At 45.1% G+C, this 24,735-nt stretch overlaps 1 long non-coding RNA gene and 1 other non-coding gene across 2 annotated transcripts; both read left to right on the top strand.

Annotated features, from left to right (window-relative positions):
- The first annotated feature begins 3,366 nt into the window (after window positions 1-3,366).
- Window positions 3,367-3,438, top strand: TRNAC-ACA (transfer RNA cysteine (anticodon ACA)). The gene has a single exon. It is a non-coding gene; the product is annotated as a tRNA-Cys (tRNA).
- Window positions 3,439-7,690: 4,252 nt separating this feature from the next.
- LOC129634933 (uncharacterized) lies at window positions 7,691-18,253 on the top strand. The gene is made up of 3 exons (XR_008706004.1): window positions 7,691-7,909; window positions 15,265-15,378; window positions 17,241-18,253. It is a non-coding gene; the product is annotated as an uncharacterized LOC129634933 (long non-coding RNA).
- The last annotated feature ends 6,482 nt before the right edge of the window (window positions 18,254-24,735 follow it).

Raw genomic sequence — 24,735 nt, 5'->3', positions numbered from 1 at the left:
CTCTGCGTGGCTCCGAGGAAGTCACTGCATGTCTCCTCCTCTGTAAACTGAGGTGAGGATGATAACGCTTCCTCACGAATTATATGCAATCATGTATGTGAGCATTTAGCAGAGCGTCTGGTAGATACCATGCACTCAGCATGCGATAGCTATTTGATGCTGATGAAGATGATTTCGGTGATAATATTGTATATTGGGATCCAGCCCTTTAGGACCTTCAGGAATCTTAAAGTTCATCTAGATCAGTGTTTTTCAAACTTCCAGGTGCAACAGAATGACTTGGTTACAAAAACAAAAAAAAAGTGCCCAGGTCCTCTCCTGGATTTCCTGGTGGAGGTGGGCATCACTTCTCTGCTTATAACCAGCTTCCAAGGTACCAGCCAAGTCTGGCTTCATTGGAGTCCAGGCCTCACGCAGAGCCCAGCCCCCTTTGGACCTGTCTTGGCCGAGTGGTGGCCACTGTGCCCAGAGCACTCACAAATTACAAATTACATTGCTGCTGCTGCTGCTGCTAAGTTGCTTCAGTCGTGTCCGACTCTGTGCGACCCCATAGACGGAAGCCCATCAGGCTCCACCATCCCTGGGATTCTCCAGGCAAGAACACTGGAGTGGGTTGCCATTTCCTTCTCCAATGCATGAAAGTGAAAAGTGAAAGTGAAGTCCCTCAGTCGTGTCTGACTCTTAGTGACCCCATGGACTGCAGCCTACCAGGCTCCTCCGTCCATGGGATTTTCCAGGCAAGAGTACTGGAGTGGGGTGCCATTGCCTTCTCCGACAAATTACATTACACACTCACAAATTACATTACAAGGCCATTGTACACTAACTATAGTGTGTGGGAGGGGATGGGGAGCTTGGAGCTCACTCTGATTCAGGTAGGGGAAGAGCAGGTCTCCACCATTTCTGGGCCTTGATGTCTCCAGCTCAGACACGGCTGGCTGCCATATGTGTGCATCTCCCCCAAAGGAACTTCTGCAGACACTTAGTTTTCCAGAGACAAGCTCAAGGGTCCAAGAGTGAGAATTTAAAAATTGTCTTATTTCAGTGCAACATGAATAGAACATCCACAGATCTTGGACGATTGGAGATGACAGCTTTCTGACTGAAGGCCACCCTCCACTGACTGCCCTGCTTGAGTTTCTCTCTATGCTGACTGCCATTGACTATATTTAATCTGTAACTTGCTGACTTTAGAAGAGCCTATACTTTGTTTTATGATAGTATATACTAAACAATGTAATACAGGCAGACCTCTGAGTTATCGTGGGTTTGGTTCCAGACCACCAATGATCCAGACAGTAATGCAAATATCTCAATAAAGCAAGTCACAAGAATTTCTTGGTTTCCCAGTGCATATAAAGCTATGTTTATACTTTACTATACGATAGTCCGTTACGTGTGCAATAGCATTATGTCCAAAAAAAGTACACACTTTAAAAATACTCTGTTGCTAAAAAACGCTAACCATCATATGACCCTTCAGTGAGCTGTGGCCTTTTTGCAACAGTAACGTAATGCCCACCCATCAGAGATCACCTTAACAAAGAGAATAATGTTGAAAAAGTTGAAATATTTCGAGAATTACCAGAATGTAGCACAGAGACCCAAAGCGAGCAAATGCCATTGGAAAATGGGCGTTGATAGATTTACTGAACACAGGGTTGCCACAAACCTTCAATTTGTAAAAAATAAAAAAAAAAAATCTTTGAACCACACTACAGCGAGGCATGCCTGTAACAAAAATTGGTCAAGTGGACATTTGGTGGAGGGGAGAAACACACAGCCTCCTCACGCTCAAGAAGCACCGTCCATGAGTGTTTCCGAGGACTGTCATGGTTTGTGAGCCCATAGGTGGAGCCTCACATGGGATTTTCCACTGACCTTGGGGTTAAAGTAATTACAAGGCCATTGTACACTAACTATAGTGTGTGGGAGGGGATGGGGAGCTTGGAGCTTGGTGGTACCGGAATCCTGTTTGTCACTTCTGGACTCCATCCTTCCCATCTGTATGCTGAGCAGCTTGGGCAAGTCTAGTGCATCTTCCAGAGGCATGTATAGGACTGGATGCCTGTTTGCCATGAGGAGTCTGCAGCCAGTGGTTTTATCTGTGAGACTTCATGTCCAGGCCAGAGTACCAGGAACACGAGGAGCTGGTGGCAACAGATGAAGAGGCCAAGTCCCCCTTCAGAGCCCATTTCTGCCCGTGTGACCTTGAACGAGCGACTCATCCCCAAGACTCTGTTTTCTCCTCTTCCTGCCACAGGCGCTCATCCTTCTGCCGTAAGGTCCCTGAGAAGCCCCTTTTGGAAAGCACCTGGAGCTATTCTTACACACTTCTGAGTGCTCCAGCCACACGGGCCTCAAGGACTGCTGGCAGCTCACGTGGGCTTCTGGTCACCTTGGGAGGAAGGTGCTTATCACAATTCCGCCCCCAAGGTCTTCCTCAGGATAATCTGTCCCTGGTGATTCATCTCATGGGCTGGGTCCTTCCTCTTGGGCCTGAAATATCTCCCTCCCTCCACCATTCCTGGGTCAGGCCTGTGACCACCCCTCCCCCATGTGACTTCCTCCGGGGACTGGCCGTAGGCCCCTGCCCGCCAGCCAGTCCTCCAGTCCCTGGCTGGGGACCCATTTTGGGCCTGACATATTAGGCAGGGCTCAGTCGGGGCGGAGGAAACCCGCAGCGTGTTGTGCTGGGGAAAAAGTGCATTCCTATGTCTGGCCCCCACCCTGGTCCAGCCGCGCCTCTGCCTTCAGTGGGCTGGGCTTCCGCCGCACATCCTGGCCCAGCCCAGCCCTTTATCACCCGGCTGCCACGTGGTGCCCTTCCCCTCGGGCACACACATCTCCAGGGTGGCTTCCGGCCTGGCTGGGGCAGAGGGCTTGGCCAGTGTGGAAGCTTCCCCCCAAGTTTGTGGACGCGATCTTTTTCTGGAGCCAAGGACAGCTCTTTGGAGAAGGTCAGGAGATGGGCACACACCTCCCAGCTCCACGGAGAACTTGCTCTGTGACTTTAGGCAAGCGAGTCTACCTCTCCGATCTTAGCTTCCCCAATTTTAAATAGAAAATACCATCTCCAGTTGCTGTGAGACTAAAGAAGGTAATACAGGTACACTGATGCCCAGGTTCTACCTCCAAGCAGTAAATCAGCATTTCTGAGGGGCAGGTCCCAGGCATTGAACACAGTGAAGGATGGAAAAAATGGTGAATAGCCAAAGCTTTAAAGCAGACCAACATGGGTTTGAATTCTGGCTCTGTTATATAATGACGGTGCCTTGAATAGATCATTAGCCTCTTAGAGCCTCCGTTGACTTGTCCATCAGATGGGAAAATAGTATTCACTTCCCAGTGAAGTCATCAAGGACTTCCCTGGTGGCTCAGATGGTAAAGCATCTGCCTACAATGCGGGAGACCCAGGTTCGATCCCTGGGTTGGGAAGATCCTCTGGAGAAGGAAATGGCAACCCACTCCAGTGCTCTTGCCTGGAAAATTCCATGGACGGAGGAGCATTGTAGGCTACAGTTCATGCGGTCGCAAAGAGTCGGACAGGACTAAGCGACTTCACTTTCTTTCCCAGTGCTGGTAGGAGAGTTAAAGGGAGTGATTGCTACCAGCTGCTTGGCACTTAGGAAGCACTCAAGTGACCCTGTGAGGATGGACCCTTATCCAGCCACCACTAAACATCCAACAAGTCTGTGCCTGACCCACAGCTGGCACTTCAAACATCTGTGAGTAAATGATGAGGCTGTTGTGACTATAGATTAAAAGGTGATGAAGAAACACAAGTTACCATTGAAGATGAAGCTTGTCTTTTGACTTAAAAAGCTACATTTCCCAGCATTGTCCGCAGAACTCTGTTCTGGCCAGGGAGACTCAGGTGCAAGTCTCCAGGCTCCTGGTCTCTTGGGTTCCCCCTTCTTTGCTGACCTCTGGCCACCATCTTGAGAAAGGTGGCAGACTGGAAAACAAGAAGGATCCGGGGACGTGGTCGAGCTGCCATTGCAGCTCAGGCTGCCCAACTCTGGGCTTTATTATTTGCCCCCAAGTGAAAGAAACTTGGCATAGACCACTGGTTGGGAACTTTTGTTCCTACGATAGGAAAGGGGATGCACTGAACTTCCTCATTGTCCTGCTCTCTGTCCACAGCTCTCAGCCTCCAGGTAAATCTAGGACAAGACTAGCAGCCTGTGTCACTCATTCCCTCCTCAGACCTCTGAGGCTGGGTTAGAGGCACCACAGGGAATCTGCCCAGCTCTGAAACTGAGCCCTGGGGCTGAATTAGCTGTATGTCTTGTCCAGCCCCCTCTGGCCTCCCAAGAAGGTTCAAGGAGAGAGAGTGACTCTCCCCTTCCCCAGATGCCAACCTCGTACCAAAAGCTTCTGTCTCCTGGGTAGTCTTTGGAGTCAGGAAAATCTAACTCGGAATCTTGACTCCTCCACTGATCTGCCATAGGCAACGTGTCTTTGAACAAAGCTCGAGGTTCACATTCGTCAGTCGAGGCTGTGCCCACCAAGAGATAAAACTAAGCATGGAAATCAGAGGGGGAAAAGCCAAGGTAATAGGGCTGGAGGTGAGTAATGCTCCCAATAAATCCAGAACTAGCATTAAATATCCAAGGGAAGGGAGGCAGCAGAGTAAATGTAATATCAAAGGCCTTGGAATTATGAAAACAATAGCCCAACAGCAGAATGTTGGGTGTGGGCATATGAAGAAAATGTGAGGAACTTAACTTTTTTCATGCTCCATATTAGGGAAAAGGGCTTCCCTGGTGGCTCAGAGGGTAAAGCGTCTGCCTGCAATGCGGGAGACCTGGGTTCGATCCCTGGGTCAGAAAGATCCCTTGGAGAAGGAAATGGTAACCCATTCCAGTACTTTTGCCTGGAAAATGCCATGGAAGGAGGAGCCTGGTAGAGTACAGTCAATGGGATTGCAAAGAGTTGTACATGACTGAGCAACTTCACTTTCATAGTAGGGAAAAATTGAGCCAAGAGCAAAACGTGTAACTTAAAGAGAATAAGTGACCCTCAACTTCTCAATGTTCTTCATAATCTTGGTGGGGGCAGTCTTGTAGGAAATATCTGTTATGGTAGCAAACAATCAAATTAGCAACTGCTTTTATTTCATTTAAATTCTCTTTGTTAAATTCAATAAGCTTCATATATTTTAAAATTTAGCAAATAGTGTGATCCCCTTCACAGAATTCTTTCTGATTCCTTTTGCCCTCCCTCCCTTCCATCCAATCTCCCCGCAGTTTTTTCTCCTTCTTGCCTCCTGCCATATATAGGCCTACAAAGATATCTGTGATGATGTTGCTAATATTAATGTTAGACATTTGGGGTACTAGAATTTGCTATGATTACCCCTACCCCACCCCCAATTTTTGCAGCATTTTGCTATCTAGCTTGAATTCTTTAGAAAGGCATTTAGCAATTTTATGAAGATAAAATCATTTCCCCCCAAAATTAACAGCACTTAGTTGGTGGGGTTTGTGAGCACTGAATAAGATGACCAGGAAAGCACCTGGTGTAGCGTGGTCGCCAGATCCCTGCCCTGTCATATCATGTCCTGTCCCTGCTCCTCCCATGTGGAAGCCCCATTCTTCTCCCTTTGGCAAACGTCTATTCATCCTTCAAAGCCGACTCCAATGTGAAGAATTTCCTGACACATATGTCGCATTGATCAGATCCTCTACTCTGGACACAGTCCCAGCAGTGAGAGCTCAGCGCCCCGGGGTTAATGTTCAGAGGTCTTGGGTACTGACTTCTACTGGTTTTTTTGTCTTCAGGCCTCCCTTAATTCCCCAACCTTTCAGTATATCCTTTCAAACAATTATTTTCATTTAAATTCCTAAATCCAGTTTCTGCAGCTTGCAATTCAAGTACCCACCTGTTGCCCTGCCTCCCCAGCTTTGAGTTACAGGCTAGGAAAGGTTTGTGGATGAAACTCAGTGGAGGCTATGGGCTATCCTTCCCTCAACCCAACCTTCTGAAGGACACGGAATGGGACTGAGACCTGTGCAGCCTCATTCTTCCAGGTCCTGGGCAGGGGCGCCCACAGAGAGTTCGTGCTTGTAAAGGAACTGGTCCTTTACTGAGGAAACCGGGCGACTTGCTGGAAGACACACAGCTCTGGACGGACAGGCCGCGGGCCGGGTCTCCGTGCATGTCTCCGCACTCAGGGCCCGGGCTCTGGGGGTCGTGTCCCCGGCTCTCCCCTGCGTCCACCCTCCGTCTAGCTCACAGAGCGACACGCGCTCCCCGGCTCCTCAGCCCCGCCGCGAGCCCCGGGACCACGGGGCTATCAGCAGCTCCAGTCCGCAGATGCAGAGACCGAGACTCGGCGGGGAGGGGTCGGCCCCAAGGTCCTCCGGTTGCGATGTGGGGGCCTGGACGCGAGCCGAGGCCGCGACGGTCCGAAACCCAGGGGCTGCCCCTCAGCCCGCGTGGCCTCTGCGGGGTGGTGTACGACCGGCTCTCTCAGAGCGGCCCGGCCGCTGACGGGTGGGCAGGGGCAGGGGGCTCCTCGGGTGGCCGAAGAAGGCGACGAGGCTGCGGGTGGAGACGGCTGTGCGGGACACAAGCCGAAGCAGGGTGCCAAATAGGGCCGAGCTGGACCCGGCAAGGACCGTAGCGCCCAGCCAGGGAAGCGCGCGAATCGCGATTGTTCCACGGGTCGACAGCGGCAGAGCAGGTGGGCCGAGCGGAGCCGAGCGGGGCTGAGGAGAGCCGAGCGGGGCCGAGCAGGTGGACAGAGCCTGTCGGGTAGAGCCGAGCGGAGCCGAGCGGAGCCGAGTGGGGCTGAGGAGAGCCGAGCGGAGCCGAGCAGGTGGACAGAGCCTGTCGGGTAGAGCCGGGCGGAGCCGAGCGGAGCCGAGCGGGGCTGAGGAGAGCCGAGCGGGGCCGAGCGGGGCCGAGCGGGGCTGAGGAGAGCCGAGCGGAGCCGAGCGGGGCCGAGCGGGGCTGAGGGGAGCCGAGCGGGGCCGAGCGGGGCCGAGCGGGGCTGAGGAGAGCCGAGCGGAGCCGAGCGGGGCCGAGCGGGGCTGAGGGGAGCCGAGCGGGGCCGAGCGGGGCCGAGCGGGGCTGAGGAGAGCCGAGCGGGGCCGAGCGGGGCCGAGCGGGGCTGAGGAGAGCCGAGCGGAGCCGAGCAGGTGGACGGAGCCTGTCGGGTAGAGCCGGGCGGAGCCGAGAGGAGCCGAGCGGGGCTGAGGAGAGCCGAGCGGAGCCGAGCAGGTGGACAGAGCCGGTCGGGTAGAGCCGAGCGAGGCAGAGAGGAGCCGAGCGGGGCTGAGGAGAGCCGAGCGGAGCCGAGCAGCTGGCCAGAGCCTGTCGGGTAGAGCCGAGCGGAGCCGAGTGGAGCCGAGTGGGGCCGAGCGGGGCTGAGGAGAGCCGAGCGGAGCCGAGCGGAGCCGAGCGGGGCTGAGGAGAGCCGAGCGGAGCCGAGCGGAGCCGAGCGGGGCTGAGGAGAGCCGAGCGGAGCCGAGCAGGTGGACAGAGCCTGTCGGGTAGAGCCGAGCGAGGCCGAGCGGAGCCGAGCAGGCGGACAGAACCTGTCGGGTAGAGCCGAGCGGAGCCGAGAGGAGCCGAGCGGGGCTGAGGAGAGCAGAGTTGAGCCGAGCAGGTGGACAGAGCCAGTCGGGTAGAGCCGAGCGGGGCCGAGCGGGGCCGAGCGGAGCCGAGCGGAGCTGAGAAGAGCGGAGCGGATCCGAGCGGGGCCGAGCGGGGCCGGGCTAGTCCCCGGGAGCGGAGCGGGTGACCGCAAGGGTGACTGAGTGGGTCCCGCCTAGTGGAGGCGGTGGCGGGACTCGATGGGGTGAAGCTGCTCTGGAAGTCCTGCGGTCCTTCGCGTTTAGACCCCACCTTTTCAGGCTAAACAGGGGAAGCGGGGCGCTTAGCTCGCCAGGCCCGTGAGGTAACGTCAGAGGAGTCGTTTCCTGTGGCGGCTTGGGTTTCCCGGTTTGCACAGCTCGGGCTGTGGGTGGTGGAGACCTTGTGCCCTGTCTGCCGGGACTGGGTGTCACCTCTCTGGGTTGCGGCCCTCGGGTCCGGTTAACCTGGGAGGGGTCCTGGGGGACAGGTCTCAGGCTGAAATTGCCCGTCAGGTTGTTCGGAGAAGCGCGTCCCCGCCTCGTCGTCTGGTGGACGTGTCCCCGGTCCGGGGCGGGGGTGGGACGGACAGACGACCCCAGCCGAGCCTGGGCTGCGCCGGCGCTTGGACCTGATGCGGGAGGCGCTCCCTGGGCTCCGGGCGGTGAAGGAGTCCGGAGTCGGAGGACGGGCGGCCTTGGCCCGGGCGGGGGCGACCTCCCCCGTGAGATGGGTGGACACGCCCTCCTGTCGGAATGTTCAGAAAGCGGCTTGGGGGATGCTCGGGGTAAGGACTTCGGCAGTATTATCCTGTGGTCTGTATGGGGTAAGATGTCACCCCTTTTAATTCCTAATAAAAAGTGTTACGTGCCAGGCACTGTTTAAGCCGGGGTGGGGTGGGGGGCATAGACATGAACATATAACCGAGTAATCCCTGCTTGTATTCTGGTAGAAGGCAGCTATTCCTGTGATCTGGCCCCAAAATTCAGGCAGAAGCACAGCTTGGACCAGCTGTCCACGTGGCATCTGATCCCTTCTCACAGTCCGTGCCTGTATTCCTAGGATGGTTTGTTCTAAAACACACATTTGATCGTGTCACTTAGGTGCTAAGAGCCCTTCGGTGCCAATGAGATAAAGGCCTCCCTCAGAGCTGGCCCTGCCTGCCTTTCCAGGCGCATCTCCTTTCCCTCCCCAGATTTTCAGGAACGCTTGGCTACATCCCTCTGCTCTTTGCCTTTTTTTCACCCGCTCTCTTGTTTAGAATATTTAGAAGTGCTCGGCTCGGTGTTGACACGAGATGGCGCCAAAACTGTGCTCAAGGCTCTCTGCTGCTGCTGCTGCTGCTGCTAAGTCGCTTCAGTCGTGTCCGACTCTGTTCGACCCCATAGACGGCAGCCCACCAGGCTCCCCCGTCCCTGGGATTCTCCAGGCAAGAACACTGGAGTGGGGTGCCATTGCCTTCTCCTAAGGCTTTCTCTAGCGCCCACTGAACATGGGAACTGGCTCGGTTGTTGGACCTTTTAGAAAGCCACTTAAAACTTGTTTTATTAGCAGCTTGTATCTTTTTAGCACACCTCTCAATGAATTTTATGTATCTAATTAATTTTCCAGATATAAACCTAAATGGGCTTCCCAGATGGCGCTAGTGGTAAAGAACCTGCCTGCCAGTGCAGAAGACTTAGGAGATGCGGGTTCGATTCCTGGGTCAGGAAGATCCCCTGGAGGAGGAAATGGCAACCCACTCCAGTATTCTTGCTTGGAGAATCCCATGGACAGAGGAGCCTGGAGGGCTACAGTCCATGAGGTCACAAAGAGTCAGACACGAATGAATGGACGTAGTGTTCATGCACACCCAGGCTTGAACACATATTAGTTTATTCTCTCACAGTTCAGCAAATAAACCTGAAGCTGAACAACAGGTGTAGTTGAGGTTAGTTCCTCGTGTCCCATGCCTCTTTCCCAGCCTCCCGGATCACCAGTAACCTTCAGCATCCTTCCTTGTGCTGTTCTTCCTTCATGCGTCTGTGTGTCCTCTTGCTTCTTATAAGGAAACCAGTCAGTGGAGTTAGGACCCACCCTGGTCTAGTACGACCTTGTCTTAAATAATTGTATCTTCAAAGACTTCATTTCCAAATAGGACAACCTTCTGAAGTTCTGGGTGAATTTTGGAGGTTACTGTTTAACCAATTGTAAAACTTCTAAATTTGAAGGGGACACAATTCAATCCATTAAATTCTTACGAATGTAGTAGATGTGGGAAATCCTTCAGCTATAGCTCAGCTCTCTTTCAGCAGTTGTAAGAACTCCGTTGGGTGCAGACAGTGTAGGAAAGTCTTCAACTCTAAATGATCCTCATTAGAAATTGGAGAATTCATCCTGGAGAGCACTCATCTATAACTGCAATTAATGGGGAAAAACTTTTCAAAATAACTTCTCTTTTATTCAATAAGAAAAATTCATAATGTATATAAATCTTCTGAATGTAATCAATATTTAAAAGCTTTCAGATGCCTCATTAACCACAGAAACTGCACACTGGACAGAAATCCCAAGAGTATAATGTCAGCAAAACTTTAGCAGGAAAGTGGAGCCCATTTACCTCAAAGATTTCAAACTTATTAATATATTTTTATGTTTATACTGAGGTAAAATTGGCATATAATGTTATATTACTTTCAGGTGTACAACATAATGATCTGTTATCAGTATATATTGCAAAATAAGTTTAGGTAACATCCGTTACCATACATAGTTACAAATGCTTTGTTTTCTTGTGATAAGGACTTTTAAGATCTACTGTCTTAATGCAAATCAAAACCACAATGAGGTACCATTTCACGCCAGTCAGAATGGCTGCGATCCAAAAGTCTACAAGCAATAAACGCTGGAGAGGGTGTGGAGAAAAGGGAGCCCTCTTACACTGTTGGTGGGAATGCAAACTAGTACAGCCACTATGGAGAACAGTGTGGAGATTTCTTAAAAAACTGGAAATAGAACTGCCATATGACCCAGCAATCCGACTGCTGGGCATACACACTGAGGAAACCAGAATTGAAAGATACATGTGTACCCCAATGTTCATTGCAGCACTGTTTATAATAGCCAGGACATGGAAGCAACTTAGATGTCCATCAGCAGACGAATGGATAAGAAACCTGTGGTACACATACACAATGGAATATTACTCGGCCATTAAAAAGAATACATTTGAATCAGTTCTAATGAGGTGGATGAAACTGGAGCCTATTATACAGAGTGAAGTAAACCAGAAAGAAAAACACCAATACAGTATACTAATGCATAATGCTTTATTGACTATGCCAAAGCCTTTGACTGTGTGGATCACAATAAACTGGAAAATTCTGAAAGAGATGGGAATACCAGACCACCTGACCTGCCTCTTGAGAAATCTGTATGCAGGTCAGGAAGCAACAGTTAGAACTGGATATGGAACAACAGACTGGTTCCAAATAAGAAAAGGAGTACGTCAAGGCTGTATATTGTCACCCTGCTTATTTAACTTATATGCAGAGTATATCATGAGAAACGCTGGACTGGAAGAAACACAAGCTGGAATCAAGATTGCTGGGAGAAATATCAATCACCTCAGATATGCAGATGACACCACCCTTATGGCAGAAAGTGAAGAGGAACTAAAAAGCCTCTTGATGAAAGTGAAAGAGGAGAGTGAAAAAGTTGGCTTAAAGCTCAACATTCAGAAAACAAAGATCATGGCATCTGGTCCCACCACTTCATGGGAAATAGATGGGCAAACAGTGGAAACAGTGTCAGACTTTATTTTTCTGGGCTCCAAAATCACTGCAGATGGTGACTGCAGCCATGAAATTAAAAGACGCTTACTCCTTGGAAGGAAAGTTATGACCAACCTAGATAGCATATTCAAAAGCAGAGACGTTACTTTGCCAACAAAGGTCCATCTAGTCAAGGCTATGGTTTTCCCAGTGGTCATGTATGGATGTGAGAGTTGGACTGTGAAGAAGGCTGAGCACCGAAGAATTGATGCATTTGAACTGTGGTGTTGGAAAAGACTCTTGAGGGTCACTTGGACTGCAAGGAGATCCAACCAGTCCATTCTGAAGGAGATCAGCCCTGGGATTTCTTTGGAAGGAATGATGCTAAAGCTGAAACTCCAGTACTTTGGCCACCTCATGTGAAGAGTTGACTCATTGGAAAAGACTCTGATGCTGGGAGGGATTGGGGGCAGGAGGAGAAGGGGACGACAGAGGATGAGATGGCTGGATGGCGTCACTGACTCGATGGACGTGAGTCTGAGTGAACTCCGGGAGTTGGTGATGGACAGGGAGGCCTGGCGTGCTGCGATTCATGGGGTCGCAAAGAGTTGAACACGACTGAGCGACTGAACTGAACTGAATGCGTGTATATGGAATTTAGAAAGATGGTAACGATAACCCTGTATGCAAGAGAGCAAAAGAGACACAGATGTATAGAACAGTCTTTTGGACTCTGTGGGAAAGGGTGAGGGTGGGATGATTTGGGAGAATGGCATTGAAACATGTATATTATCATATGTGAAATGAGTTGCCAGTCCAGGTTCGATGCATGATATAGGGTGCTCGGGGCTTGTGCACTGGGATGACACAGAGGGATGGGATGGGGAGGCAGGTGGGAGGGGGAGTTCAGGATGGGGAACACATGTACACCCATGGCGGATTTATGTCAATGTATGGCAAAAACCAATACAATATTGTAAAGTAAAATAAATAAAACTGAAAAAAAAAACAATTAAAAAGAAAAAAAAAAAGACTTACTGTCTTAACAGCAGTCAAATTGCAATATAGCATTATTATCTATAGTCACCATGCTCTACATTATATCCCCAGGACTTATTTGTTTTATAACTGGAAGTTTATGCCCTTTGACCCCCTTCACCCATTTTGTCCCCCTTCACCCACTTTGTCCCCCAACCCTCACTTCTAGTAATCACGTCTGTTCTCTGTAGAGAGCTGAGGTGTTGGGGGTTTTTTTGTTTCTTTCATTTTTTTTTTTTTTTTGGTTCCACATATAAGTGAAACTACACAGCATTTGTACAATCCTTCTCTGACTTATTTTACTTAGCATAACGCCATCAATGTCCATCTATGGCACAAAGACTAGATTTCATTCCTTATTATGACTGGATAATATTTCATTGTATATATTTCATATATATATCACATTTTAAAAATCTGTTCATCCATAGATGGATACAGGTTTTTTCCCCATATCTTGGCTATTGTAAATAATGCTGCAGTGGACATGGACGTACAGATATCTTTTCAAATTAGTGTTTTTTGTTTTCTTTGAGTGAATACCCAGACGTGGAATCGCTGGATCATATGGTAGTTCTATTTTTAATTTTTTGAGGGACCTCCTTACTGCTTTCCATAATGGCTGAATTTTTTTTACCACTTGAGCCACCTGGGAAGCCACACTACCCTTACTAATGTACTAAATTCATCAGAATGTGTGCAAGCCCCTAAGTGCCTTACCATGCAAGAACTCATGCATGCAAGTACAAAATAGGTGAGATACATGTAAGTGGAAAAACCAGTCTGGGAAAATCATCTGGAAATGAAACCTCTTTGTGCATCACTAAATTTCTGTTGTGTACAAACCTAATTACTTTATTAATTTGGAAAATGTGAAACTCATATAAACATATTCAAAAGTTGATATTGTTTGATACCAAACTAAAGATAAAAACTTATAAGACCATAAGCCTTCAGGATAAAGTTTATAATTTTTTCCATGTTAAATAATTCAGGTAACAGTGTAAAAATTCCATATATTTGAATGGAATAGGAATATACTAGGATATAACTTCAGTTATATTTTTCAGTTATAACTGGAAGTTATAACTCAGTATCTTACTTCACTTTTAAACAACAAATTAAAAAATATGTATTTTTATGAGGGTCATGTACCACATATCAAACTAGAATTGTTACATATTTTAAGAAGTAACATTATTTTATGTATCACTGCTGCTGCTGCTGCTAAGTCGCTTCAGTCGTGTCCGACTCTGTGCGATCCCATAGATGGCAGCCCAACAAGCTCCCCCATCCCTGGGATTCTCTAGGCAAGAGTACTGGAGTGGGGTGCCATTTCCTTCTCCAATGCGTGAAAGTGAAAAGTGAAAGTGAAGTTGCTCAGCCATGTTGGACTCTTAACAGACCCCATGGACTGCAGCCTACCAGGCTCCTCCACCTGTGGGATTCTCCAGGCAAGAGTACTGGAGTGGGGTGCCATTGCCTTCTCCGTATGTATCACTAAGACTTTTTAAAAAAAATTCCCAATCAAGCTGTGTCAGTTCAATGTTTATAAGATCCAACATGAATCAGAGATGTTGAGATGTGGGTCATAAGTGAGTTGTAGAGCCGCTCATCTACATGGCAATTCAGTAATATTTCCTTACGTATAGAGAGAAAGAGCATTGAATTTGAACCCTAAACAAAATGAAGTCTTTCTCATTCTACCAAAAATCTGAAATAATGCTGAAATATGAATTGGACTTCTTTCTGTAATTTTGTGCTTTTCATTAAATCCAATTTTGAAGTCTGATCTTGTGATATAACAAATGTCTAATATTTTCAGCATCTGTGTGGTGAAGGTTTGGCATCCACTGATCCTGTTTATCCCTTAAAATTGGTCACATTATCCTGATTCTTTGTATAGTGAATAACTTCAAATTATATTTGGACATTTTGAATGTTGTATTCTGTTTCAGTCCTGTTCTGTCCCTTTTGAGATCTTTCGCTGCGGAAGGCCATTAGCCTGGTGTGGCTCAGCCTGTGTGTCTAGATCCGCTTCTGTGTGTTGGAGCCACGAGCTCTTCTTGTGGGTGTAAGCCGGGTGTGCGCGGGGTTAGGCTGAGACACCTGCAGGCACACACATGGAATTAGGACCCCTCTGTAGGTTTCCCCCTCTGGAATTCCCTCCCACACTCTCTGGCCCTCAAAGGCGTCTCTTCTGGATCCTCCGTCCAGATGGCTACGGTTCCTATTACTACTGCCAGGCCAATTCATGGGTGAAAAAAAATCCGTGAGAGAGAAAAAATAGGAACCTTATTTATTTTTATGTATTTTTAAAGTCTTTAGACCTCTGCTCATGTTTAAATTCCCATACTTACTTCTTTAATGTTTTTTATGCTTATGTTACATATTTGATCGTTACAGGATCTGTACTTTTAGAGATACATAGTTCTTTCCTCTTTAATTTCAACAGATACTTGATTTTTCAGTGTATGGAAAATTTAGGGTTTTTTTGCTCATATATAGCTCATCTTCCTCTGGAGAATGTTTTATGATTGAATTGTTATTTGCTTCTTTCTTGCTCTGGAGGACTAACAACTAGAGAATATATATTCTTTATCGCATATGTTTGTTAATCTGAAGTCAAAACTAACATGAAGGAAATTCATAATCTCATAATTCTAGAAATTAAATGAAAAAGTAAACTGAAGTGAAAATGCAGTGGAAATGTTTCAATTGTGCTATGGTGAGACCCATTGCTCTTGCTGATTGCACATAAAATCTTTGGACAGAGTGTAAAAGACAACTCTGAAGATCTCTGAAAAGTAAACAAAAGTGGGCCAGTTATGGAGGGAGCGTTTTGGAGATGGACACTGCATGAGGGTGAGTTTCCCGTTTCTTTTCTCAGAAACCGTGTTGTTTTGACAAAGAGCAAACAGGAGGAGGGGCCTCTGAGAGTCAGAAGGAAATTGTGATTCTTGCTGCAGTGAGGATGAGCCTTGAGGACATTGTGCTGAGTGACGTAAGAACAAATACTGAATGATTCCACTTACATGAGGGCCTAGAATAGTGAGTGTCATAGAGACAGGAAGCACTGATAGGATGATGGGTGCCAGGAGTTGGGGGAGTGGCTGGAAAGTTGTGTGTAATGGGGACAGAGCTTCAGTTATTCAAAGTGCAGAGAGTTCTTTCGATGGGTGGTGTGTATGCTTGCACAGCCTCTATACTATACTATACATTTAAACATGGTGAACATGTTACATTTTTTGTTTTGTGTATTTTATCCCAGTTTTTAAAAAGTAAATGCATTGACCCTATGTTTATTTTACCTGACATTAAAGAGAAACTCCTCCTGCTCACTCTCTATGTGGTGTCTGTCTCACTCTGTATTAAAGTGTTCCTATCTTAGGATTCAGCTAATATGGACTTCCAAAAATCATTCTCCAGCTTTGCATTTATTTGGATGCTTTAGATGATTTTAACGTTTTGGGATCTATCATGTTTTTTATGTGTTTTCTGTTTTTCTCCTCCGTTTATTTTTCTCTCGCCTTTGCTTTCCTTTGAATTACTTGAGTAATATATGCCTTTAATTTTTATTTTTTTGGGTGCACCGTGTGCACGTGGCATCTTAGTTCCCTGACCAGGAACCAAATCTCTGCCCCCTGCATGGACAGCACAGAGTGCTAGCCACTGGATCGCCAGGGAAATCCCTATTTGAATAATATTAATATTCTGTTAACAAATGACATTTTGGCAATATGTCTTTGAACATTTTTATTTGCTGTAGCCCAGGGCATTACAATATCCATATTTAATTTCCCAATCAGTTTAGAATTAACTTGGTAGCACTTTGTGTAATTTCTCAGACCCTCAGCACCCTACAGGTTTATCACAGCACCATCGCTGTTACATTTATTACATATAATGAAACTCCCGCTAGTCCGTGTTACACATTTTGCTTTAAACTGTTCTGTGTATTTGAATGAAAATCTGAGAAGAGATAAAAGTAATCTTTCCTAGGCACCCAGCTGTTTACCATTTCTGGGCTCTCCTTTAATTTCTGAGGTACCGTGTTTCCCTTCGGCATGAAGTTGTTCAGCCTTCCTCCAGGAGCCGATTGGTTGGCAAATTCTCTCAGTTGTACTTTGAGAATTAATTCATTTTACTGTTTTTCCTGAAATATATTGTTTCTGGGTATAAAACAGGGTTTTTGATCTTCTTTTTTTCCCTTGTGGCTCTTAAAAATATCTTCCACTGTCTTTTGATGTCTGTTATTGCTGAGGAGAAATCTATGGTCATATGAATCATTATTTCCTAATATGTATCTATGATTTTTATCTTTAGTTTAATCATGATCTGCCCAGGGAAGGTTTTCTTTTAATTTTTCCTGTTTGAAGTTTGCTGAAATCCACGTTTGTAATCACATTTGGGTAGTTTTGTGACAATCATCTATTTAGTTTTTAAAATATAGTAAGTTATTTATTATGTTTACTCTTTACATTTTGGAAGTCTTCCAATATCTTTTCTTTTCTTTCGGTTTTATTGAGATATAATCAACACACAGCACTGTAAAAATTTAGGGTGTACAGCAAATGATTTCAGTTACATACATCATGATGTGATGACCACAGTAAGTTTAGTGAACATCCATCATTTCATACAGTACAAAGTTAAAGAAATGGAAAAAACGTTTCCCTTGTGATGGGAACTCTTCTTACTCTCTTAACAACTTTCCTATGTAACATGCAGCAGCATTAATTATATTATCGTGTTGTGCATTGCATCTCAAGTACTTCCCTGTCTTATAATTGAAATGTTGTACCTTTTAAGCACCGTCACCCCGTTCACACTTCCTCTCCCCCTACTCTCCTCTGGGCACCACAGGTCTCCTCTCCTGTCCATGAGTCCACCTGTTCAGCCTTGAAGTGCAGTTGGCCCGCGGCACTGTGTTAGTTCCAGACGCGCAGCACAAGGACTTGATATTCCATACGTTTCAAAACGATGACCACAGTAATCTCGTTACCATCTGTCAACATTCCAAGATGTCATGTAATTATTGACTATAATCCCTACACTGTGCATTTCATCCCTATGACTCATTTATTTTGTAACTGCAAGCTTGTACCTCTTATTTCCCTCACTATTTCTCTCTTTTCCCCCACCTTTTCCCCTCTGGCAAGCACCTGTTTGTTCCCCGTGTCTATGACTCTGCTTCTGTTTTGTTAGGTTTGTTCATCTGTTTTGTTTTTTAGGTTCCACATATAACTAAAATCATACAGTATTTGATTTTCTCTGTCTGATTTATTTCACCTATACCCTTTTGGTATAACCATGCCTTGTAAATGGCAAGATTTCCGCTATTGTGTATATATAAACCACATGGACACTTAGGTTACTTCCATATCTTGGTTATTATAAAAATAATGCTGCACTGAACATAAAGTGCATATGTCTTTTCTAATTAGTCTTTGTGTCTTCTTTGGATAAATGTCTCAGAGTAGAATTGCTGGGTCATATGGCAGTTGTCTTTTTAGTTTTTTGAGGAACCTGCATACTGTTTTCCACAGTGGCTGCAGCAATTTACGTTCCCACCATGAGGGTTCCCTTTCCTGCACATCGTCACCAACGCTTGTTGTTTTTTGTGTTTTTCACAATAGCCAGGTGTGAGATGATATCTTATGGTTTTGATCTGCTTTTGTCTGACAATGAGGATGTTGAGCATCTTTCATTGTGCCTGTTGGCCATCTGTATGTCTTCTTTGGGAAAATGTCTATTCAGTTCCTCTGCCCACTTTTTAACTGGGTTGTTTATTTTTTGATGTTGAGTTGTATGCGTTCTTTGTATATTTTGGATATTAACCCCTTATCTGATATGGCACTGGCAAATATTTCATCCTATTAAATAAATGGTCTTTTTTGCACAGGGTATTTTTAGTTTGTAGTCCTGTTTGTTTACTTTTGCTTTAGTTTCCCTTACCTGAGGAGAAATATAAATTTTTTTTTTCTGCTAAGGCCAATATCAAAGAGTATACTGCTTGTGTTTTCTTCTAGAAGTTTTGTGATTTCAGGTTTTATATTTAAGTCTATAATCCATTTTGAGTTTACTTTTGTATATGTTGTGAGAAAATGTTCCAATTTCATTCTTTTACATGTAGCTGTCCAGTTTCCCCAGCAGCATTTATTGAAGAGACTGTCTTTTCCCCACTGAGTATTCTTGCCTCCTTGTCCCAGGCTACTTGACTGTAGGTGTATGGGTTTATTTCTGAGCTCTCTACGATCTGTATGTCTGTTTTTGTACCTGTACCAGGCAGTTTTGATTACTACAGCTTTGTAGTATAGTCTGAAGTCAGGGGGCATGATATCTCCAGCTTTCTTTTTTTCCCCAAGTTTGCTTTGGCTATGTAGGATCTTTTGTGGTTCAGTATACATTAAAATCCTAAAGGCTTACTTGTTTTAATTCTTCTAAAAATATCATGAGTATTTTGATAAGAATGGTATTAAATCTGAAGATTCTTTTGGGTAGTATGGACATTTTAACAATATTATTCCTTCCAATTTGTTAAGACAGAATATTTCTCCACTTCTTTGTATCATCTTCAGTTTCCTTCATCAGTGTTTTACAGTTGCCAAAGTATATGTGTTTCACCTCCTTAGTTAAGTTTATTCCTAGGTATTTTTTTCTTTTTGATGTAATTTTAAACAGCATTGTTTTCTTGCTTTCTCTTCCTATAGTTCATTATTGTGTATAGAAAAATAACAGATTTCTGTATGTTAATCTTGTATCCTGCAACTTTACCAATTCATTCATTAGTTCTAATAGTTTTTTGATGGAAACTCTAGTGTGTTCTCTAGATAGTATCATGTCATCAGAAAATAGTGGCTTTTTTCTTCTTCCCTTCTAATCTGAGTGCTTTTTATTTCTTGTCTGATTGCTGTGGCTAGGACTTCTAACACTATGTTAAATACAAGTGGCAGGTGTGGGTATCCTTGTCTTGTTTCTAATTTTAGAGAAAAAGATTTCAGCTTTTCACCATTGAGTATGCTGTTAACTGTGGGTTTGTCATAACCTTTGTTTTATTGAGGTTTGTTCCCTCTATATCCAGTTTGATAGAGTTTATTATGAATGGATGTTGAATTTTGTCTAATGATTTTTCTGCATTTATTGAGATGATTGTGTGATTTTTTTTCCTGTCCTTTTGTTAATGTGGTGTCCTACATTGATTGATTTCTGGAATATCGAACCATCCTTACATCCCTGGGGAAAAAATCCTACTTGATCATGGTGTGTGACTTTTTTTTTAATGTAATGTTTAATTTGGTTTGCTAATATTTTGTTGAGGATTTTTACATCTATATTTATCAGAGATATTGGTCTATAATTTTATTTTTTTTTGGTAATATCTTTGTCTGCTTTTGGTAACAAGGTAATAATGGTGGCCTCGTAGAATGAATTTGGGAGTGTTCCCTCCTCCCACATACTTGCGAATCATTGAAAAGAATAGGTAGTAGCTCATTAAAAGTTCAGTGGAAGTTCCCTGTGAAGCATCCTGGTCTCAGACATTGTTGCTTTTTTTATTACTAAAATTACTATATAATATCAGTCAGTCTTTTCAGATTGTCTATTTGTCCTGATTCAGTGTTGGAAGATTATCTGTTTCTAGGAATCTATTTCTTTTTGGTTGTCCAACTTATTGGTCATATGATTATTTATAGAGTTCTCTTATGACTCTTTGTGTTTCTGTGATATTAGTTATAACTTTTCCTTTATCATGTATTATTCCATTTATTTGGGTCCTCCCTCTTTTTTTTAAATGAAGGTGTCTAAAAACTTACCAATCCCAAAGAACAGCAATGCCAAAGAATGTTCAGACTACTGCACAATTGCATTCATCTCACATACTAATAAAGTAATGCTCAAAATTTTCCAAGCCAGGCTTCAATAGAATGTGAACCATGAACTTCCAGATGTTCAAGCTGGTTTTAGAAAAGGCAGAGGAACCAGAGATCAAATTGCCAACATCCATTGGATCATCGAAAAAGCAAGAGAGTTCCAGAAAGACATCTGTTTCTGCTTTATTGATTATGCCAAAGCATTTGTCTGTGTAGATCACAACAAACTGTGGAAAATTCTTAAAGAGATGGTAATACCAGACCACCTTACCTGGCTCCTGAGAAATCTGTACGTAGGTCAAGAAGCAACAGTTAGAACTGGACATGGAACAACAGACTGGCTCCAAATCGGGAAAGGAAAACATCAAGGCTGTATATTGTCACCCTGCTTATTTAACTTATATGCAGAGCACATCATGTGAAATGCTGGGCTGAATGAAGCACAAGCTGGAATCAAGGTTGCCGGGAGAAATACCAATAACCTCAGATACACAGATGACACCACCTTTATGGCAGAAAGTGAAGAGGAACTAAAGAGCTTCTTGATGAAAATGAAAGAAGAGAAAAAGCTGCCTTAAAACTCAACATTCAAAAAACGAAGATCAGGGCATCCGGTCCTATTACTCCATGGCAAATAGATGGAGAGACAATGGAAACAGTGACAGACTTTATTTTGGGGGGCTCCAAAATCACTGCAGATGGTGACTGCGACCATGAAATTTAAAGATGCTTGCTCCTTGTAAGAAGAGCTATGACCAACCTAAACAGCATATTGAAAAGCAGAGACATTACTTTGCCAACAAAGATCCATCTAGTCAAAGCTATGGTTTTTCCAGTAGTCATGTATGGATGTGAGAGTTTGACTAAAAAGTAAGTTGAGCACCGAAGAATTGATGCTGTGGTGTTGGAGAAGACTCTTGAGAATCCCTTGGACAGCAAGGAGATCCAACCAGTCCATCCTAAAGGAAATCAGTCCTGAATATTCATTGGAAGGACTGATGCTGAAGCTGACTCTCCAATATTTGGTGACCTGATATGAAGAACTGATTCATTAGAAAAGACCCCAATGCTGGGAAAGATTGAAGGCAGGAGGAGAAGGGGATGATAGAGGATGAGATGGTTGGATGGCATCACTGACTCAATGGACTTGAGTTTGAGCAAGCTCCGGGAGTTGGTGATGAACAGGGAGGCTTGGTGTGCTGCAGTCCATGGGGTCACAAAGAGTCAGACATGACTGAGTGACTGAACTGAACTGAAAAGCTTACCAATTTTGTTTATCTTTTAAAAAAGAGCTTTTGGTTTCATTGATCTTTTCTCTCCTTTTTTTTCTGTCTCTATTTCTGCCTGATCTTTATGACTTCTTTCCTTGTGCTGTCTTTGGTCTTCTTTAACTTTGTTGTTTAACACCTTGTTTGATTTATCTGATATATAGTAAACTGCATGAATTTGAAGCATGCCAATGGATTCTATGGATGTGAGAATTGGACTGTGAAGAAAGCTGAGCACCGAAGAATTGATGTTTTTGAACTGTGGTATTGGAGAAGACTCTTGAGAGTCCCTTGGACAGCAAGGACATCCAACCAGTCCATCCTAAAGGAGACCAGTCCTGGGTGTTCATTGGAAGGACTGATGCTGAGGCTGAAACTGCAATACTTTGGCCACCTCATACAAAGAGTTGACTCATTGGAAAAGACCCTGATGCTAGGAGGGATTGGGAGCAGGAGGAGAAGGGGACGACAGAGGATGAGACGGCTGGATGGCATCACCGACTCAATGCACATGAGTTTGCGTGAACTCCGGGAGTTGGTGATGGACAGGGAGGCCTGGTGTGCTGCGGTTCATGGGGTCGGAAAGAGTTGGACACGACTGAGCCACTGAAATGAACTGAACTGAATGGATTCTTTTCAATGTGTATTAAATACGTTAAACAACTGTCACAATCCCCCAAATTTTCTTCACGCCATTTGTAAATCTTACTCTGCTTTTCTTTTTCCCCCTCATGCATTCCCAGACAGTCATTGATATCCTTTCTATCCCTTTACAGTTTGTTACTGGGTAAGAGGTTTAGATCTTAAGACTGGGATTTGAGTGAAACTCATGAATTATCTCAAACAGATATGCTATTAAATGACCTTCCATGTGTTTGTGAGCTACATGTATCAAAGTGAAGAGACTTAACAGACAAAGCCTAAGCCACATATTTCATTTAACCCAGAGAGCACAGGCTGTACACTGTGATTAATAATTTTGAAGTCAGTACCGAAGTCAGTACCTTACATCATCTTTTAAACAGCTCATTCATTGCAGAATGGGCTTCCCAGGTGGCACCAGTGGTAAAGAATCTGCCTTCAATGCAGGAGATCCATGTTTGATCCCTTGGTTAGGAAGATCCTCTGGCGAAGGAAATGGGTACCACTCTAGTATTCTTGTCAGGAGAATCACATGGACAGAGGAGCCTGGTGGGCTACAGTCCATGGGGTTGTAACAAGTCGGACATGACTTAGCAACTCTCACTTCCATTGCAGAATAATTACATATTTAATGCCATTTCACCCATATGTATTTTAAGACCTTGATTATTCGTTTTTCAGCACTGATTAGAACCAAAGGACTGATGCTGGCATAGCCATTTCCCACGAGCATCTGGACACACATATGCACAGAGTCGATATCCCACAACTTTCTTGAGAACCAAGAGACAGTTATGTCCAAAAAGTACATGACCACAAAGAAACTCATGAGCAACAGAATGGTCTGGGTGGCCCTTTCTTCTGGGGGTGCTTTTGGAGAAAGCTTGGTGCTCTGAAGATGCTGGGTCTGCCTCTTATGCTTGTACAAGAGAGTCACCATGTATCCACTTGAGAGGGCCATGAGCCCCAACAAGCAGACGTCTTGGAAGGTCCTCAATACAAAGTGTACATACCTAAGGAAGTGAATCACAGGGCGAAGTGAGCAGGATTCAGTGACACGTAGAAAATGGGCTGAGGTCACATTGGGGGTGGCAATAGTGGACACTAAGAAGTAACCACTGATGAACATGTTGAAGACCCACAGGAAGAGAGTGCAATACAGGTTGTGATGGGATGAGTGAGGTTTGAACTTTGCCAGACAGGAGTTTCTGGGGCTGAGGGTGATGGCCCGGAGGACACTCAGTAGGCAGGTGGCACAAATGGAGAGGCCCCTCATCGAACTGTACAGGTAGACAACCAACTTACATTGGGTGTCATCCCAGGTTTTCTGAGACCCAAAGGTGTCTGTAGCCATAAATGCCATGGTTAGTAGCATGACTATGTGGATTAGGGCCAAGTGACCAATGGTCAGATCAGTGGACTTGGGTCTGTTCTCAAGAAGGAAGTTGTGGGCATGGAAGAGAAGAAGGATGGTGTTGGCCAAGATCCCAACGGCAACTTCGGAGAAAAAGGCATTTCTTATGTCAATGAAACTGGAAAGTCTGTTTTTATTCATCTTTGTGGAGGAAAATAAGCATGTAGTGAATACCTGTGGAGAAACTCAAGGAAAACTCTTTATCACAAATATGACCAATGTCAACAACCTCAGCTGGCACTATTGCCACCACCTGAATAGGTGGGTTGGACTCCCCTGGTGGCCCATTGGCTAAGACTCTGAGCTCCCAAGGCAGGGGGCCTGGGTTCCATCCCTGGTCAGGGAACTAGATCCCACATGCCACAACTAGGACCAGGTGCAGCTGCATAAATGAGTGAATATTAAAAATGAACAGGTGGGCTGACCCCAGTTTATGCTTTACCACTATTCAGTGCACAAGACTGCTTTACCTATCCCCTGCCCCAACACCATCCCCAGTATTCCTCTAGCCTGACTACTTCCCAGTCTTCCCTGGCTTGTGTACGTCATTGCTGGACTTGCATAGTACCTGAGACTTCCTCTATAGTGAGAAATAGTTTGCCTTTTATCTGCAGAAATGTGATGTAAGGCTACATATGTAAAAAGAGCTCTATCGCTTTTGTTGAATTAGAATGAGGAGAAATGCCTACGGGTGGACCGCAGGTCCTCTTAAACAAAGGGTGTCAACTAGATGGCCATGCACAGAGTTGTTTTATCTCGGTTTTCCCTTTCCTCCAGCTTATTGATTGTCAGACCAAATATACAAAGACTAAATGTTGACAGGCACAGTCCCTGAGAGGCAGCTTGAGATTAAATGTGTGATTGGACACCGAGTGCAAGTGTGGCTCCAGCAGCCACTTTACGTCTGAGCCTCAACTGTTTATCTCTTGTGTAGAACACGGTAAACTACATTACCTCTATGCTAAAGATATTATGAGAATAAACAGATTAAGCGTGCCAAATGGAGAAGAGTGTATGATGCATTAAAGTCTCTATAGAATTATAGAATTTAGTATTATCTAGTTCCTCATACATGTGACTTGGGAGAGTTGGTGCAGTTCTTTTAATAATTCCTTAGCCCTGCTCCTGCCTCAGGGGAGAGGGGAAATCACTACCAAAACTGGGGA

This window comes from Bubalus kerabau, chromosome 20 (assembly GCF_029407905.1).
Source record: "Bubalus kerabau isolate K-KA32 ecotype Philippines breed swamp buffalo chromosome 20, PCC_UOA_SB_1v2, whole genome shotgun sequence".
Lineage (NCBI taxonomy): Eukaryota > Metazoa > Chordata > Mammalia > Artiodactyla > Bovidae > Bubalus > Bubalus kerabau.
Note: the sequence above shows the minus strand (reverse complement) of the source record. Positions and strands in the feature narration are given on the sequence as shown.